Here is a 19,348-nt window from a genome sequence, read left to right as displayed (position 1 = left end):
GCAACGTAGCAAGCACTGGCGTGGGCAAGAGGCGTCCGCTGGTCTTCGCCAAAGTCATAAAAATTCAGTATATACAATAAATATAATTGACTTAATGTGGCCACATATAGTATGTGCACACAATCATAACTGCTCTGAATACTGCTGCACACGGCTAACTGACTCAATACTTCCCCTTGTTAGGACCCCTTAGCTGCCTGATGTAAAATAAACAAACTGAGCACTAAACTATTGCTTGGATAAACTCAACAATAAAGAGGAATTTATGAAAGTAAAAAAAAACATTACTATAAGGTCTATAGTTACCCAAGCTCTACAACCCAGCCAGCTATCAGTATTGTGACAAAGCCTAAAGAGAGAAGGCTTTGAGAATGGTGTGCGAGGAAGTTAGCATACCTGGCAAATTTACTTGTTTACTGCAGAAGAAAAAGAGTGGCTCAGCTGCAGTCCCAGGAAAGAAGTGGAAGTACTCTTTGGTGTGTCAGCGAAGTGGGAGTCCGTCTGTGTTTCCGACATTCGTTATTTGCCATTTGTCAGCGAAATGGGCGTCCGTCAATAACTGACTGAAAAGGTCCGTCGGTACTGACGTGGTTATTGACATTGATGGACAAAAACCTTGCTACCTGCTATGCTTTATTCATAACATTTTTAAAGCTTCCCGTTGTTCGTTAATCGTCAACGAAATGCACACATTGACGGATTGACAGGCCCTTCTGTCAATATTGACAAAATGCACACCTCTGGTTAAATGTGTCATTGTGAATCAATGGTTTTAACAACATTTGAGGAATATTTGGTCTCATTGGTGAATTTTTGGGTGGAAAAATGTTGAATTTTTGGAAAACTGAGTATTTCTGAAATGAGAAGATACTAGCCCCCATTGTGTGTGTGTGTGTGTGTGTGTAAACTCATTCGCTGAAGCAACCCTCTTTGCTCCCGGCTGTTTTACTGGCTTTTGACAGATTTTGCAAGGCCCACAGAATATTGTGTTCTATTGCTTTAAAAACTACCAAAAGAAAGATTAGTCTTTTCTTTTATCAGGAAAAAAGTACATTTGTATCCGTTTCCGTTTTGCAGCAATTAGCATTAGAATATAGCTAAATTTCCTCATTATTCACAAACCTGTTGAAAACACTGGCAAAAAGAGCTTGATGCAACATGGCCCTGGTTGATCTCTTATACTCAGCTGCCACCTGCTGGCCGTTTTTGTAATTACTACCATTGCTTCACCCATCAAAGCCTTCTGTATGCTCTCGCATTTAAAAAAAAAATCTTATTTTTTTAACGTATAAATACGTTTTTGGGGCCATGGCCATTGACGTGCGGTCAGGATAGGCAAGGTATGCACTGCCTACCCCAGGCTGAAATGATAGTTGAAACTGGCTTTTTCTATTTACTTTAATTATTTATTTCATTTCAGAAAGCATACACTACCTATATGTTTGAAAGTGCCAACATTTGGTGATTTTCATACCTCAATTAAAAATGACTCATTACTTCGTCTGGCATGCAAGCAAAAATGCTGCAAAAATTATCCTCCTGAAGGCACACTGTTCCCATCCCTGTCCGAAAGGCCATGTGTGTTTGCGCATGCGTAGTCAGTTTCCCAGTAAAAATGTCCTTTACCTAAATAGGCAGATCGCTATGCAGCCTTTTTACATCGCTGTATTATTCCTATGCGAACGTATGTTCCCACAGTGCATTCGTGAATTCAAAACACACTTAGTGCACAGCAAAACGGTAAGATGACGCCACGCTGGAGAATATAAAACTATTTTCACGCCTTTCTTTTGAGGGAAAACGTCATCTTTTGAAGGATGGGAGACCAACGCCTTAGCTACCGGATCTTCAGCAAAGTAAGGGACAAAGAATTATTCGTACTTATACAAAGAATGGTGCAAAAGGAAAGATTGGCTTTGTGGATGTGCTTCAATTAACTGGCTGTTTCACTTTACATGGGGTTTGGCATTGCTATTGCTATTGCTAGCTTGATTTTGTGAGGAATTAGGCTGTTTTACAGTTTGATATTTACTTGATTACATTCTATCCGGGCGTCTGGCCGGGTTTTAAATTGTCCGTTTTTCGTTGTGCGGCAAATGGGAGGCAGAGTGCACTGCACCGTTTACTGTGGCTGGCAGACTGCGCACTGCCTGACGGTGGCCCAAAACCTTAGCTGAGTGGCAAGTGTTGAGCTGCCGCACCGGAGGCAATGCTACGAACCCCGCTCGAAGTAAAAAAAAAAAGAAAAGAAAAAAGATTGCGGAGCAAAAAATGTAAGACTTCAAAAGATAGTAATGTTTTTTTGTTTTATTTTCTACCCATACAGAAGAGGCATATGTTAAAATTGTTTGAACGTATGGCATCTTGTATCTGAGTATCAAGGATCTCGAGGTTGGGCTGAGTGTCCTCTTTTTTGAAAATATGGTCACCCTAGGATACGTTGTTACCTGCTACCTAATATGTTGTTGCCTGTGACACACACATTTGTAATTGGTGTGTGTGTCTCAATTTGCGATTACCTGCCTACCCAAACCTCGAGCTCAATGCACGTCACTGGCCATGGCAATATGTAAAATATAAAGTTTTTATACGTTTTTGGGAGCAAATGAGTTGAAGCGAGTTGAAATTGGAATTCTATGAATCGGATGAATTATGTGGAAGCAGATGTTTCTCAAAAAGATGGGATAAATTAAAACAAATAGGAATAACATGTGTGACGGCTACCTTTGTTCATAGATGTTCCCAAGTTCTTACTGGCTGATTGTGAGGCAAAAGTGTATTTTTTCATAACGATGCAGACTGTGTTTAGGCCTCCTTGACTTGACATATTTTGGGTCCACTTGGAAGATGATTTCAATTCATTAAAATGTGTCTCCCAGGACTTGCAAATCACACACAGCTTTGCCATTGGATGTCAGCATTTTTGTATTTTTCCACTGTGTATGCTTACACTTTGGTTTGGCCGTGGAAATGTGAGTAGACTCAAGCATATGCTAATGGATGCACATTGAACTGTTAAAGGTTTCATTTAACCCCAACTGCAATGCTTAAGAAGATGATGATGTGTAGTGAGGCAGAAAGAGGAGGAAGAGTGGGGGAAGAAGGCTTATATGGAGTCAGCTTGTGTCATGCTTACAGATTCATATCAATTCATTCTGGTTCACCATGCAGAATTTTTTTTTTTGTTTTTTTTGGGCACTTTAGGCTCTGGTGAAGGCTAGCCAGCATTTAGTGTTTGTCCAAACAACTGGAAATTGGCTTGCGGTTCTTTGCAAGTTTAATTTTTCTGGTATAAATGATATAATTTAAAAAAAAATGTTTATCTTATTGTGGGGTTGTTAGTTTATACTGTATATTACAAGAATATTTTGAATGCTTGTTGTGGTGATGAATATCTGAGATGACTTATGAAATGACAGGCAAACAGAACTTGAAAAGTAAACATTATAGAAATGAATTTTAAATTATCATCACTGTTGTATTTAATCAATCAGAAAGCATACTTTTTTTTTTTTTTTTCGTTTTTGCTCATCTCTTCAGTTCTGATTGTAAATGTTATCTGGAGACTATTTTTTTTTTCGTTTTGTTTTTTTTGCTAATAATGACAAACAGAGTGCTGTTTGTGTGCCTAGGGCTGGGTTAAAAAAAAAATAGAATAATCGATATATCGAATCGATTTTCCTTTTCAAGCGATTTGATTCAGAAAACCATGAACCGATTATTTTAATATCTCTTTTTTCCCCATAAATTAACAAGAAAATATAATTTTAAAAGCTGATTTTTTGGGGATCTTACTGATTTCTTGAAATTTACTATTCACATGAATTTAATGAAAGAACTGACTTAATGCACTTTATGACAATTCTGAATCTTTTTAACTTATATTTACAATTATTCAATTAGAATTGTGTAAACATTTTCATCTCATCCATGCTGATGTTAATGTTTGTGTAACACTTGAGTGGTTATTTTCATTAATAAATAAATAATTTAACCATGTCCTTGATATTTAAGAAAAATTGATATTCCATAATGAATCAATATCGGATTGAACTGAAGTGAATCAAATCGGGAAAAGTCTAATCGAACTGAACACTGGTGAATCAAAATTGAATCGATTGAGGAAATTTGAATCGATACCCAGCCCCATGTGTGACCACATTTTATAATTGCATTTGGCTATTTTTGATTTTTAGTACACTCGGATGACCAGAAATCTATGACTAGGGAAGCCTATGACTAGGGAAGCCTAAATCCCTAGCTTTAATCTGTTAAACATTAGCGGCTTCTATTTAAACACAAAAAAACCCACATACAGTACATTATATATTTTTTGTTTTTGTTTTTTAATCATTATCATCATCAATATATATATGTACGTATTTATTTATTTGAATGCGGACCAAACAGTTTGTAATACTAGACTAAAATAGCATTTTCTTTCCCTGTGGCTGATGTTGAAATAGTCTCCATGCCTGACCAAATCATGCTGATTATCATTCCTAATCTGTCTTGGTTTTGTGGCCTGAAAACGTGTTACATTTTCAAACATTCTGGCAAACGTTTCATTTAAATGTTGCCAGCCCCCAGTGCCATTCCGCTTCAGTCCCTGCTCTATCAGGCCCAGCCCAGAAGTGATTATGCTAATTACTGTTTGATCAGATGATTAAATTATAATTTGATTAATCCAGGGCACTAAGCGCTCTGAATACGTTGTGTATTTTGCCTGCCGGTGTTTGCTGTGTCTTAAACACAGCATACTGAGGAAGAAGAGAAGAAAGACATGCAAACATGGAATAGGAGGAAACATGAATGGAAAACAAAGTCTAGTTTTGCACTGTCCAATGAAAAAAAAAGAGCTGCTCATGTCTGTGTGCTGATTTATGTAGCGCTAATGCAGACCGCTGCAATATTGTAAGCCTTTGCTTATTACTGTTATTGTCAATTGACTGTGTTTCCATCAGGGTAATTTATGATAGTGCTGTAGAGACAGCTGGTTGTAAAAGCCCAAAATTGATTTTGTTTTAAAATACTGTAGCCACAACTGATCTGCAGCATTACAAATCACACATTTTAAGACATGCATAATTTAAAATGTACAGTGATGTTATTATTGTTATTTTAGCATTTTAATTTTGACCAGTCACAATTGAGCCTTGAGAATTGAGATTCTAAACAAATGTCCTTACGATGCAGTGGTCTCACAGTTAAGGCAAATGGAGGATTGTGGTGAGGAGGGAAGGGAGGAGGGAGACCCACCTAGCGCGTATGCTTGGCGTATTATTCTGAAGCATTAAGTGGATTGCTGCAAGTGCATTGGTAGCAGTGTCTAGTCATATGACCCACAATCCCATTTAACCTCAGGACTTTGGTTTGCCCTCCACTGTCAACTGCAGTCAGATTTCTCCTTTTTGTGTCGCTTGAACTTTATTTTATTTTGTCCATCTAAGGAAAATGTAAGTGGGGTGGATGGAAATCCACCCAATTTAATTCCAATTTTCAATAAATGCGAAAATAAAACTGAATGGAAACGTTTGAAATTTGAAAAAGGGCCCAAAATTCACATGTAAGATTTTACGCATGGAGAGGGTGGATTTTAGTAATCGATTATCAAATTAATCAACAACTATTTTGATAATCGAGTAATCGTTTGGAGCCAATTTGTTTTATTTAAAATTATCCAAATCCTCTGATTTCAGAATATCAACAGTAATTGTTGACTGATTTCTGTTGTCCTGCATGAAGAAGACTGATTACCTTCTTTGTTTAATCAAAATAAGACATTTTTAAACATCTGTTTTTATTTTGGAAAACAATGACCGGTTTGTGCCATTTTAGATGGAAAACAGTAAAGAAATGCTACGGTTTATTAAGAATTACAAACGCAAACTCATGCAATGTCATCGCACGGCGCAGTTGCTTTCTGTTCTTTTTCTTCTTTTAAATTACTGGTGGATCACATCTCTATCATGTATACTGCCCCCTACAACCCTCTCAATATTCACAAAAGAAGAACAGATGCAAATGGGAATAAGTCGCATGTCCGTTGTGCGCATTTTCAATACATTTGCTTAAAAATTTTGAAGCAATTGTATGAAAACCCCGCTTATGAAACTATGGTAGGTGGTAGATTTCTTCATTTGTTTCCCCCAGGCTATTAACAGTACTCTTAACAATAATAGTTTGCATAGCAAGCCCAACCCCAAACTTTTGTTGCACCACGGACTGGTTCAAACAAATTTTCGCAGACCAGCCGTCATTCGCAATTCACATGGGTTGGGGTGATCAAAAGATTACATGATTGATTTCTGCTTTGGTCTGGTGGCTGCACGGCTACTTAGCAACGGCTAAACTGCTAATGGTACGTCGGCAGCCTGTGCATGCTTTCCACATGTTGCTCCATTAGATTGTTCTAATGATTCAACAGGATTGTTGTGTTAACTGTTTTTGAGTACTTACCCTGCACAACGTCTTCTTCAATTACTTCACGAGATACTACCAGAAAAACGACGGGGAAGAACTATCTTGTCTAAACTATTTCATCTTGGGAAGATGACGCCAAGTCATGGCTTGTTTACTGGGCGTTCGGTCATTGTTTACTTCTTGTTTCTTTTACTTTCTGTTTAGTCTTCAACTTGCAAACGACAGAAGACAAGGAAAACCTGCTCTGATTGGCTGATGTCACGCACATTTCCATCATATCTGATCACTCACTGATGCTCCCAGCTGCCAGCTCCATGTCATTGTGATATCACAATTCTTAATCATGTAGCACTGAGCCCTATTTATATTGCCTTTTGAAAAGTAATCCATAGAGTGTGGGATATTTTGAGGCTGATACAGGAAAAAAATATCTGAGCTTTATGAGAAATTTAGATTGCCATTTGGCTGTTTTGATTTTGGTGCTTATATGAAAGAGAAATTAAATCTGGGAAATACATTATAAAATGATTCCAAGCACCCCCTGCAATGTGCTCGCGTAGTATTTATTTCTGTTTGATACAATGAATGAGTTTTTTTCTATGTATATTTGAAAAATCCAACAATGTGAGTGGTTCTTGATAGCACCAAGAGTTTACTGCCAAACGTGAATGACGTTCTTGGTTTTCTCTTGCTTTTCTCCACTCATCTCTGGATCGTAAAATGTAAGCACCTATCCCCCCCAAACCTTATGTAAGTGACCATCACAATACATGGGTTTTTCACATCTTCAAATGAAAACAAATTAAGTAATGTTGCATGTGATGCAAAATAGAGACCTTAATTAAGGAAGGTATTTAGTGAAATCTTACAACTTTTAAACACTGATCTATTTTTAGCCAGAGCTAGCCATGGTTAGCGGGGCACATATATCACGATCACATTATGGTAAAAATTATTTTAACCAACTTAAAATAACACTTAATCAAAATGGTCAGAACACACTTTGGTAAAGTTTGTCGGTTGGAAATCTTTTCGATGTATCCTTGTAATTCTCTACGGATACTCCTTTGTTAGTTCACATTCAACATTACGTGAGCTTATGAACACCACACATTGTGTGGCACATGACATCATGTGCATACCATGTAAACCCAGTGTATGGTTTTCATCCTGGCTGTGGAACAGTGGACCAGCTCTACACACTAAGCTGGGACCAGCACCTGGGAGTATAGGGTATCAGAGCCCACGATAAGGGCCGTTTGGTCCTTGTACAACTAGTGTATGAGTTTAGTCTTAATTGCCGACAGTAAATGGGATTCATTCCCAGTGAGGTTTGGATTCCACCCATGCTGACCTTGGTCATCAATTTTATTCATAACCCATATGGACAAAACTTCTTGAAGCAACAGGGGCATTGAGGAGGTTCTGTTTGGTGGGCCCAGCATTGCTTCTTACAGATGATGTGGTTCTGTTGCCCTCATTCTTAAGCTTCATGACCAGTACAGTCTGGCACGTGGCACAGTCGAAATCTGCGCAGGAGCTGTCTAAGTTTTGGTATTTTCGCAGGCCACAGCCAACCCTTCAAAGCGTCTCCTCTCTTTACCTTTAAATGCAACACACGAGAGGCGCACTGATAGTCCTTGACATTACAGAAGAATAAACTGATTTGCTTGTGTCCTGAGGCATGTCAAGGAGTGAAAACGGAAAAGTATATTCATAAGGAAATGCAAGCACCTAATGGGGTGGACATAAAGTTGGCAAGAGAGATCACAAATCTGTGAAATGGCCACTTGGAGACAGATTTCCAATCTGGGACCATTGTCCTCTGTTGGAAAAGGGTTTAGTGCATTTTCTGGGTTGGGGAGGCGGTCCTGCCCCAAACGGAGGAGTTCAAGTGTGTAGCAGGAGATTACCAGACGGATTGCCGTTGCATCTGTGTTGGTGCGGTTTCTGTATTGTTCTGTCATTGTGACAAAAGGAGCTGAACCGAAAGGAACAGCTTTTGTTGAACCATTTGATCTAAGTTTCTAAGATCACATGCTGCGGGTCTTGACCGAAAGTACAAGCAATCAAAAAAGTTTCCTCTTAAGGGTGTTCGGGCTCTTGCTTAGAGATAGGGTCAGAAGCTCAGTCATCACCGAGGGGCTCAGAGAAGAGGAGCCAAATGAGTTGGCTCGGGTATCTGGTTAGGATGCCTCCCTGTTGAAATCCAGGCAAAAACCCAGGCTAATGTCCTTATCTTTGCCACCTCCATCTCACAATCATCCTTTTTATCTCTAACCAGATATTGAATGTAAGAGGACTGAAGCCATTCATTCAGTGAAGCCTCTAAGGTCGTACGAAATCGGTTGTGGCACTGGTTGACCTCCGATTTGGAAGATGAAGATGAATTACGAAGATGAAATAATGGTGCATTACGAATATCTCACAAGATTGTTTCCCCCATGCTACCTCTCATGATGCGCCTTTGTATATGTCACATCAGTGTGATCTTATTTACTCACTCACTGTTATCCTCTTCAAACTTTAGTCATTTTATTTCTCTCTACCCTCCTCTGAGTTGATTTGCAGTATTTGTACCCTTACACCTGGGTGATATAACTCATTAAAGAGCCCGGTACGTAGGAACTCTCTCGTCTCTGTTGCCGCTCATATAGATGAGCATTCATTTGCATTAACTAGCCCACTTCACAATGACTCTTGTCTTACTCCCTGGAGAGTTGACATCAGAGGAGACTATCATTGGTTTTACATAGCATATGCATGGCACCGAGCGCACCGCTCAACAATTATTCATGAGGGCAAATTGGGAGCCGATGATTTGGGAGTTAGAAGTCCCTGTTCTGTGATCTGTACATCTCAGCTCACCACATTTTCCTTAACTAGATATTCTGTAAAGCCTTAGGGCAGAAGTGGAGGGGGTGGAGGTTGTGAGTCCAGGGCCATCTGAAAGTGGGGGCAGGGGTCGATGTGGATGCTTACTCACTGTCATCATGAGGCCGCCCTGTCCTCCACCCGATCTACCAACCCTCCTCTTTTTCATACCCCAGCCCCCATGCTGCCCTCCCTTGACGGTATCTGCCGTAATTACCTGCATTGCCTGCCATGAGCTGTCAGTATGGCTCAGTGCTTGTTCCCTGCAGTGAAGTAGCCCTAATGTCTTGATGCTCTGGTGCCGGCTGAAGCACCAAAAACCTATTTGACAAGCTCAGGTCCCCACAAGCTAGCTGAGCTATAACATTTTTTTTTATAACAGCTATAACAATTTTTCAACACCGACAGAATCCAGGATTCTCAAATAAAATGAAACACTATGTACTGTTGATAAATATGCTTCAATTGAGGTAAACACAGGCCGAGCAAAAAGCAGACTAATGCAAGGGCCTATTTATGTTTTGTGTTAGTGAGAAATGTATTGATCAGACATTTACCTAATTAAATTGCCTGTGTGATTTGGAAAGAGTCACTGATGGGCATTGTCAGAGTGAAGGTTTGTAGGATTAACTGAGCTTTTATATAACTAATCCTGATCTTTTTTGCAGTGTTTTTGAAACCCTCTGCTCATCAAATATTCTTTAACCAATGGTGTCAGGCGAAACCAGCACCATCACTGCCTGCATTGACTCGTGCGCCTGTCAACCAAAGACACGTCAGCCTGTGTGTTCACAACATTAACGCTCATCCCCCACATCCTTATAACACGCCCGCACGCACTCTCCTTGGCCAAAGTGTGTCTGGTGCCCTTGAGCTCCAAATGCAATGTAGGGGCTCTACAATGGGTGGACTGCTTTTGGAAATCACTAACAATGCAAATGCAGCTCTTCGGAGTGGCCTACCACCCATTGGTGCTGATATGTGGCACTTGCACAAACATTATTTTACAGTAAGAATCAGAGCAGGGCACTTGCGTTAATCGTCAATTTCCGTCAATGACAACGCCCATCTTTCGGTGAGTGCACAATGACGTGAAGCCTCGTAAAAATACACAGACTGAGCACTGACTGAAACAGGTTTACGTCCGTCAATCAGGGTGAATACAGACGGTCCATAATGGTGTATTGACTTGCACAGCCCAAGTAAAAAAAAAAGAAAAAAAAAGAAAAAAAAAGTTGTTTTTTTTTTTAATAGCATTTAGCCTAAATTGTACCAACATGATCATAAATTAAGTACATAAACATTGTTTCTTCATAATTTTTTATGATAAATAATTATATACATTATATGTCGGCAGTGTATGATTTTCATTCTGCATTTTTTTTTTCATTTTCGCGTGGCATGCGCAAGTCAATACGCGTGGCATGGGGGGAAAATGCTAAGTTTTTAGCATTCTAAAAAAACTAAATGCTAAGCTTTTAGCATTCAACCTACAAGTACGTAAACGTGCATGTATTTGTTTGAATGTATTTGCAAAGATGTACACATTTACAAACAGGCTTGGGGAGTAACGGAATACATGTACCGCAGTTATGTAATCAGATTCCCCCCAAAAATTTAACTGTATTCCGTTACAGTTACAGGAAAAAAACATGTAATCAGATTACAGGTACATTTATTAAAAATGGGGATTACTTCGAGGGATTACAATTGCTACGACGAGAGAGAGTGTGAGAGAGAGTGAGGGAGAGAGAGAGAGAGAGAGAGAGCGAGAGAGAGAGAGAGAGAGAGAGAGCTCGCGCGACAGAGCGCGTGTGCACGCCCGCGCGAGTGGGACCGTTGCTACATGTCGTGGAGGTGGAGACAAACGAACTGACAAGTCATGTCCTCCAAACGCAGGCAGTTTGAAAAAGCTTCACGGACGGGAGGAGTAAATGGCGACAATTATTCACTGGAACTTACTCGTCTTGCTGAAAGAGCGAAAGTTTGAGATGATAGTCCAGCAGCATGCTACGCGCTGTAACTTCTTGCTAGCTAGCCCGCTAGCCTACAACCATAATGTGAGTTACACCTTCCAAACAAATCATCCTCCCACCAATTCACTATTTAAACATCATACACAACATATACACAGCTAAACTTGTGACTGGGATAAAAGTTCATTTTGCAGTTGATGTCACGCATTGTCATCCTTACTGGATGACTATCTATCTATCTATCTATCTATCTATCTATCTATCTATCTATCTATCTATCTATCTATCTATCTATCTATCTATCTATCTATCTATCTATCTATCTATCTATCTATCTATCTATCTGTCTGTCTTGCTTTCAGTGACAGTTTGAAAACAGCATATGGCCTTCTTCAATCAATCAATCAATCAATCAATCAATCAATCAACTTATCTATAGCATACATGCTTTTTAATTACACAAGGATTTTTGCTATTTGTAGGGTGCCCGGGTCCGTATCACCTGCAAATAGCAGGGGCACATTGTATAGAATATATATATATTGTGGTGATATTTATTTTTATTTTGTCTTCATGAGCATACTCGGATTAGAGTAATCCAAAGTAATCAAGTTACATTACTTTAATATTATGGTACTTGGATTACCTTACTAACTACAGTTTTTAGCAGGTAACTTGTAACTGTAACGCAATACATTTTAAAAGAAACCCTCCCAACCCTGTTTACAAACATGTTTGAATGCATTTTCCAGTAAAAATGTTACTTCACATAGGCAGTTTAACGATTCTGTAGTAAGACAGACTCATTCAAATGATTTCGGAAGCCGAATCTAAACAGAACAGATGCACATTGTATAGAATATATATATTGTGGTGATATTCATTTTTATTTTGTCTTCATTAGCATACTCGGTATTAGAGTAATCCAAAAGTAATCCAAAGTAATCAAGTTACATTATTTTAATATTATGGTACTTGGATTACGTTACTAACTACAGTTTTTAGCAGGTAACTTGTAACTGTAACGCAATACATTTTAAAATAAACCCTCCCAACCCTGTTTACAAACATGTTTGAATGCATTTTCCAGTAAAAATGTTACTTCACATAGGCAGTTTAACGATTCTGTAGTGGGACAGACTCATTCAAATGATTTTGGAAGCCGAATCTCAACAGAACAGATGCCCTTTGCTCCACTAATCATGCAGACATTGTTTGAACAGCCAGGTCATTGAATATTTAAATATTGTTCATGCAATATTAAACTTTTACTTAACTCTCAGCGCCTTAAAATTTTCACAAGGAGCATGGAGTCACTATGGACAGCTCGTCTGACTTCCTGTTCTCCTTTAACATGTCTTGTTTTGCTCCTGTATCCTTGTGTAAAGGTGTGGCAAGTTTAAAAGTGAGAAGGTCACTATGATGGAGAGATGGAGGTAAAACAGCAAAAGGGCTGGTTGGAGAAAGCTAATTAGCAAGAACAAAGGTTGAATGCATTTAAAGGAGGTTGTGAGAGACACCCAAGGTGGAGCATACTTTGACCTCTGCCAAGGCTTTCTGTCTTTCTCTTTTAATAGTGGCCTGTATGTGACTGCCAGAGTGCTTTTCAGCTTTCCGCCTCCCCACTCAACCCCTTCCCGCACTATTTTCTTGGCATTGCACTGAAAAATAAATGCAGTCATACTATGTCTATCTGAAGCATTGCGATCTTAAGGGGTTGTGTGTCCGTCAAGCTTTCTCATCTGAAGAAATCAACCACCCAAAAATGGGTGGTAGTCTCAATATTTTATGAGTTGGCGCACAGAGGGCCGAGACAAAAGCAGTTATGCAGCAGCCTCTCTTCCTCGTTCAGCCTCTCTTCCTCATTCAGCTACCTTCTCAAACACCAGCCAAAGAGAACAATCTACATGACGGCTGCCTTGGAAAATCAATTCTTTACTCAGACTAACGGTCCACTCAAATCTTATTTGTAAAATGCTAACTAGATAAAATTATGCAGGATATTTGACTAATAACATAACTAACAATAGCTGTAAATGTCCAGTTGAGTATTTTATATAGCGTATAGAGTATAGTGGTTCCAATCTTTGAGCTTCGTGCTAGGTGTCTCACGATTGAATTCCGATTTTTGGGTCTGAGATTGAATTAGATTTTCGATTTAGAACGATTTTTGATTCAAAATGATTTGATTGACAATGATTTCTGCTTCAAATTATAGATGTACAAAGAATCGTAAGAATCTTCTCCAGTCTGTCTCACTAATGTTAATTAGCGTTCTACTCGCGGCACTTTTATCACTCAAAAGAGCGTATTCATAAAAATGCTTCAGGAATGTTTACAGAGAAGCATCTTATTATTACTCACCGGCAAAAAAACTAACAAACTTTTATTGGCATAACTTGATCGTGACTTTTTCCTTCTACTCTCTAATGTGGCTACAACTTAACAGTGTATTAGAATGTGTCAACAAGATGGCGTCCATATGTCATGTGACCAGCAGTTGACCCAATCACGCTGTGATAACTATTGTTACCTAGCTGAAACTGAGTTGGCCAAACTCTCTCTACATACGGCTCTGGAATGCGTGGAACCACACTGCCCCTAAGTGGCTAAATTGTGTTCAACATGAACAGTGCTCCCAATAAAAGCACACACAAACAAGGACAAAACAGTATAAAATAATTTAAATAAAATCAATTTTGGGACATTTAAAATCAATTCTGAATCGTACTAAATGAGAATTGTGATTCTTATGAAAATCCATTTTTTTGGGGGGCTCCAAGTCCATAATGCATATGTGGACTGGTTGGGCAAACTACCATGTATCCTCTAGGACCCTGCATAGGGTGCAGAGATGGTCTACTGTTCCACAGCCAGGATGAACACCTCACTACTCCTTCTGAATCTGACATTCAGCTTCCCGACGGATCCTCCTCTCCAGAACTCTTGAATAAACCTTACCAGGGAGGCTTAGATGTTTGATCCCCCTGTAGTTGGATCATACTCTCGGATACCCCTTCTTAAAAAGGGGGACACACTGCCTGTGTCTGCCAGAGGCGCTGTCCCCAATGTCTATGCAATTTTGCAGAGGTGTGTCAACCAAGACAGCCCCACAACATCCAGAACTTTTAGGACCTCCGCGCAGATCTCATTCACATCCGTGGCCTTGCCACTAAGGAGCTATAGACCCCGCTGTGACCTCAACCCCAGAGATAAGAGTTTTAACCTCAGATTCCCTCGAGTTTGCAAAGTTTTCAAACTGACACTTGACTCATTGAGACATTTTCAACAGTAAGAAGATACTATTTTGTCTATAATTAATGTGATAAGTTCATTATTTTTCATGAACAATTAATACCTTTAAAAACGAATTTTGCTGTAAATGACATCACCTGTGCCACTCCAATGACAACAACAAAGTCAGCAGCAGGGCTCCAGGTGGCGGAGTGGTACCGTCACTTGCCTACGATGCAGGTTGGCGTGGGTTTGCTTCCCCGCCTGTCAGACCATGTTTGTATGTGTGCGTGTTTGTGTGAGTGTGTGCAAAAAAAAAAAGAGTCAGCAGGACCCTATACCACTATACAAAATGTTGATGTTGATCCCTCTTCATGAGACATTGAATGGTGGGTCATTATTTCTCAAAGCCATCAAAAAATCATTCTCCGTGGCTTCCCATGCCTAAGTTTTTGTCTCTGTGACCCCTCCTCCAAGGACTGCAAAAGGGTGGGTACTCTGAGCTACTGTTTGGTGTAACAGTCTCTATTCATCTGAAGGCGGAGGGAGACCCCCTTGCGTTGAACCCCAAGGTACAGGCACTAAGCCTGGGGGCAGTAAGTCTGGCCCCAACAGCTCTGTTCCTCTAACCCAGTGGTTCTCAACCCCGGACCTCGAGTATCCCTACCAAGCCTCAGCCAACACAGCTGAAGATCGTTATCAGGCATCATGCAGAGCTTGCTGATTAGCTGATCATTTGAAACACCTGTGTTAGCTGTTGGAGACATGGAAAACAGGCTGGATACGGGTACTCGAGGACCACGGTTGAGAACCACAGCTTTAGGTTGGCTGTTCGATCCCCGCTCCCCCCAAGTCAGGTGTTGTTGTGTCCTTGGGCAAGGCACTTCACACACATTGCCTATAGTGGTACTCACACTGGTGTATGGAAGGTGTGAATGTTTGGTGGTGGTCGGAGGGGCCGTAGGCGCACACTGGCAGCCATGCTTCCGTCAGCCTGCCCCAGGGCAGCTGTGGCTACTTAAGTAGACAACTAGACAACTTAAGTGTCTAGAAAAGCGCTATATAAATCCAATGCATGATGTTATCGGCCACTGGAGATCTTCCGCTCAGAAGCAGAAAAGCTGATTTGCATTTTGCTATCTAACAGCCAATCAGAATGATCATCGTTTTTTATTCTGCAAGTGATGGCACATTCATTCAAATCATATCTAAAAATACAATGACGCTTACTTCTTCACAGTTCTAAACGCAGTTTTTTTTTGGGGGGGGGGGGGGTATTAAGTAAGTAATAACTTGTTCCTGCTTGTATTTTGAATGTTTGCCGTTTTATTTCATGAAACCATGACAGTGATTTGTCTCACAAACAATGACTTCCCAACCAAATCCAATGCATTATTATTATTACTATTATTATTAATCCACAGGTGTCAGAGTCCGGTCCTCGAGGGCCTGAGTCCTGCATGTTTTTGAGGTTTCTCTACTCCAACACACCTGATTCAATGATCAGGATCATTATCAGGCTCCTGCAGAGCTTGCTGATGACTCAGGCCCTCGAGGACCAGCCTTTGACACCACTGCTCTAACCAGAGGCAAATCCAGTCCAGGTATTCTCAAGATGATTGTTACCAGAACTTAAGCTGTGTGTCTAGGGTTGACCAACTATTTCTAGAACTTCTCAACCTTGCATGCTAGGTCAGGCTCCTTGCCTGCCAGAGAGGTGACATTCCACATCGCTAGAGCCATCTTCAGTAGCTGGGGGTCAAGGCCAAAGTTCCAACCTTTAGCCGCCACCACCCAGTTAACATTCCAACAGACCACCTTGGAGCCTACCACAGGTGGTGAGCCAATGGGGAACCTATTTTGCCTCTTCAAACTGCCACCAGGTGCTTGCCACCGAGCCCAAACTCCATGCCTGGCTTGCCTTGCCTGGGGGCCCTGGTCATCAAACAAGAGCCATTAATTTTAATCCATTAGTTTTAGCCATCATAGGGGGTTTCTGAGCCATGCTTTGTCTGATCCCTCACCTAGGACCTGTTTGTCCTGGGTGACCCTGAGGCTAAAGCCTCAGACAACTTATCTTCTCAGACCATTGGGACACACAAACCTCTCTACCATGATAAGATGATGGCTCTTAAATTAAGGGCTTGTTTTTGACAAGACAAACGCTGTTTATATCACTTTACTCAATTGTTTGTAATGTGACAAAATCAATCTCTTCATCCAAACCCCCCAAGCAGTGCATGTTGCTAAAGGTAAAATTTACTTAAAGCTTTTACTCTTCTACATTACTGATCAGTAAGAACAACCTCCCACGATGAATGGTGTCATGGCTCTACTGCCTCTCTCGCCATCTCTTAGTTAAGAACTGACAGTGTTTTAGCTGTCAACAAACACAACAATTTACTATTTAACACCTGAAGGACAGGCCCTCTGAGTACTGCATGTGTGAAAAGAGTGCATTCACAAATGTGCTGGGACACGTGTTGTCCATGGTGTTTGTTTGTCGTAACATGTTGAGCGACCAGTGGGTGGAAGTGGCCTGTGATTTGAGCATGCTCATTAGGAATTTATGAAGCGCTAAAATGTTTGGTCTCCAGGGAGGCGGGATTGGCAGCTGTCGCACAGCCAAGCAGATGGGAAGGCGGGTGCACGTAGAGACTGATGATATATTGCAGTACAAATATTTGGGGTTATGCAAAAGCAATAGTTGGTGAAGTTACTTCCAAAATGTAATATATTTCATAATACTAATTACTTACATTTGAAAGTAATACATTTCTTTACAATATCACTGTTAGAGTAAAGAGTTACTCAAGTTTAAGTTACTTTTAAATTATTATAATTTTTTTAAATCGGGGATTAATTTATTTAATGATGATTTTGAGGTTTTAAAAAGAAAATGCAAAATTTTGAACCATAGCTGGAAAATGTTAATCTGTAATGAGTACTTTTAACTATATAGCGTAGGATATCATGTTAAATATTTTGATTCTTTAGTGGGAGATCATAGCCTTTGATTCATGTTTGAATCAACATGTCAAATAAAAATATTGGAACTGATATTTGGTCCAGTAAATAATTAGTCCCTGTACACCATAAATAAAATTATCAACATATTCAAAATAATTTACACAAAAGATGAGTTCATATTGCCTATGTGTGTTTGTTTTATTAATAATAAACTGTATTTTTTTAAATGTATTAAATTAAACTTGATTATTGGTCTAACATTTGTGGTGATAGTAGAAATTCAGCCCCCGCAGACGTTATTCTGCGCGGCAATGACGTGTCGTCAGCTTTAGATGTCTCCAACTCTCCATACGTCACCTCATTTCCCCCAAACATTTGTACCTCCTCCTGCCTTGCTACTCTGATAATATGAAATGATAAGGCACGTACTTACATGTAAATCCATGTGATAAGGTGTTCCCGATCAGAGGTGGCAAATCCAGGTCCACAAAGTAAAAACCCTGCCACAGTTTGGCTTTAGCACCAAGTGTTAGCTAGCTAGCTCCCTAGCTAGCTCCTCGGGTGCTTGTTTATCTGCTAGGGAGCTAGCTAGCTAGCATGAGGGGCTAAAGCCAAACTGTGGTATGGTTTTTACTTTCTGGACCTGGATTTGCCATCTCTATTCCCGACACGTTGCGGGACCATATGTACATACGTAAACACGGTGTCACGTGACGTCGTGATTTCAGTGTAAGTCACTTGACGTTTGTGCCAATGCGTGTCACATCACAGACAGTTTGCGTTCACTTATTTTTGTAATGTGAACGGGTACATAAAAAAAGGGATATAATTTAAAAAAAAGTCTGAATTGGGCATCAGGCCCTGCAGTGTGAACGTAGCCTAATTATTTAATGCGACATACTGTAGTTTGTCCGAGTGGGATTGCTTTAGCTTGATGTTATCGGCCACTGGAGATCTTCCGCTCAGAAGCAGAAAAGCTGATTTGCATTTTGCTATCTAACAGCCAATCAGAATGATCATCGTTTTTTATTCTGCAAGTGATGGCACATTCATTCAAATCATATCTAAAAATACAATGACACTTACTTCTTCACAGTTCTAAACGCAGTTATTTTTTTTTGGGGGGGGGGGGGGGGTATTAAGTAAGTAATAACTTGTTCCTGCTTGTATTTTGAATGTTTGCCGTTTTATTTCATGAAACCATGACAGTGATTTGTCTCACAAACAATGACTTCCCAACCATGTAACGAAATTGACTATCGTGTAAAAAGAAAGCAATGCTGTCGTAAGAAAGGTTAAGTGCATTAATCTGTGATACGTGAGTTCGATGGGTTATTAAAAGGAACACCGACTGTCATGACAAGTTTGCTCTATATTATTTATTTGGTTGTTACTAATATAACTATGGGATTCATTTTTCAAAAATCATTTCCATTTTAATAAATTTTGTAGAAACTTTATTTGGACGTACGCCACCATTGTTATTTACGTCACAACTCATTAATTGCGTAGTGACGTAGAATGGCAGCAGGCTCTCTGCCGAACAATGTGAAACGCCAATAAAGTCAGCTCAGTGGCATCAGCTAAGAGACATGCTTACAAGGCACAATTTAAACGGCAAGCTATCAGTTACGCGGTTGTACATGGGAATAGAAGGGGAAGAAGCAAGAAAACGAAGTTGGGGCTTGCCATCATTCCGGGAGGATTAACGAAGGAACTCCAACTGGTCATTGAAACTGGGCTTTGAAAGTAAAGTTGCGAGAAGCATTTGAGCGATCACTAGCTGCGTTTCCATTACAGTTTTTCGCAAAAATTAAAGCGATATTGTACTATTTTGACTTGCCGGTGTTACCATTGAAGAGCGTTTCGCT

General features: G+C 40.0%; 1 protein-coding gene across 2 annotated transcripts in view; it reads left to right on the top strand.

Moving 5' to 3' along the window:
• dscama (Down syndrome cell adhesion molecule a) overlaps positions 1–19,348 on the top strand; it is a 187,905-nt gene that overhangs the window by 17,406 nt on the left and 151,151 nt on the right. The gene's annotated exons all lie outside the window — the stretch shown is intronic.

The sequence above is a fragment of the Leptonotus elevatus genome, chromosome 16, assembly GCF_054856555.1.
Source record: "Leptonotus elevatus isolate MCC_2025b chromosome 16, RoL_Lele_1.0, whole genome shotgun sequence".
NCBI classification, from domain to species: Eukaryota; Metazoa; Chordata; class Actinopteri; order Syngnathiformes; family Syngnathidae; genus Leptonotus; species Leptonotus elevatus.
Note: the sequence above shows the minus strand (reverse complement) of the source record. Positions and strands in the feature narration are given on the sequence as shown.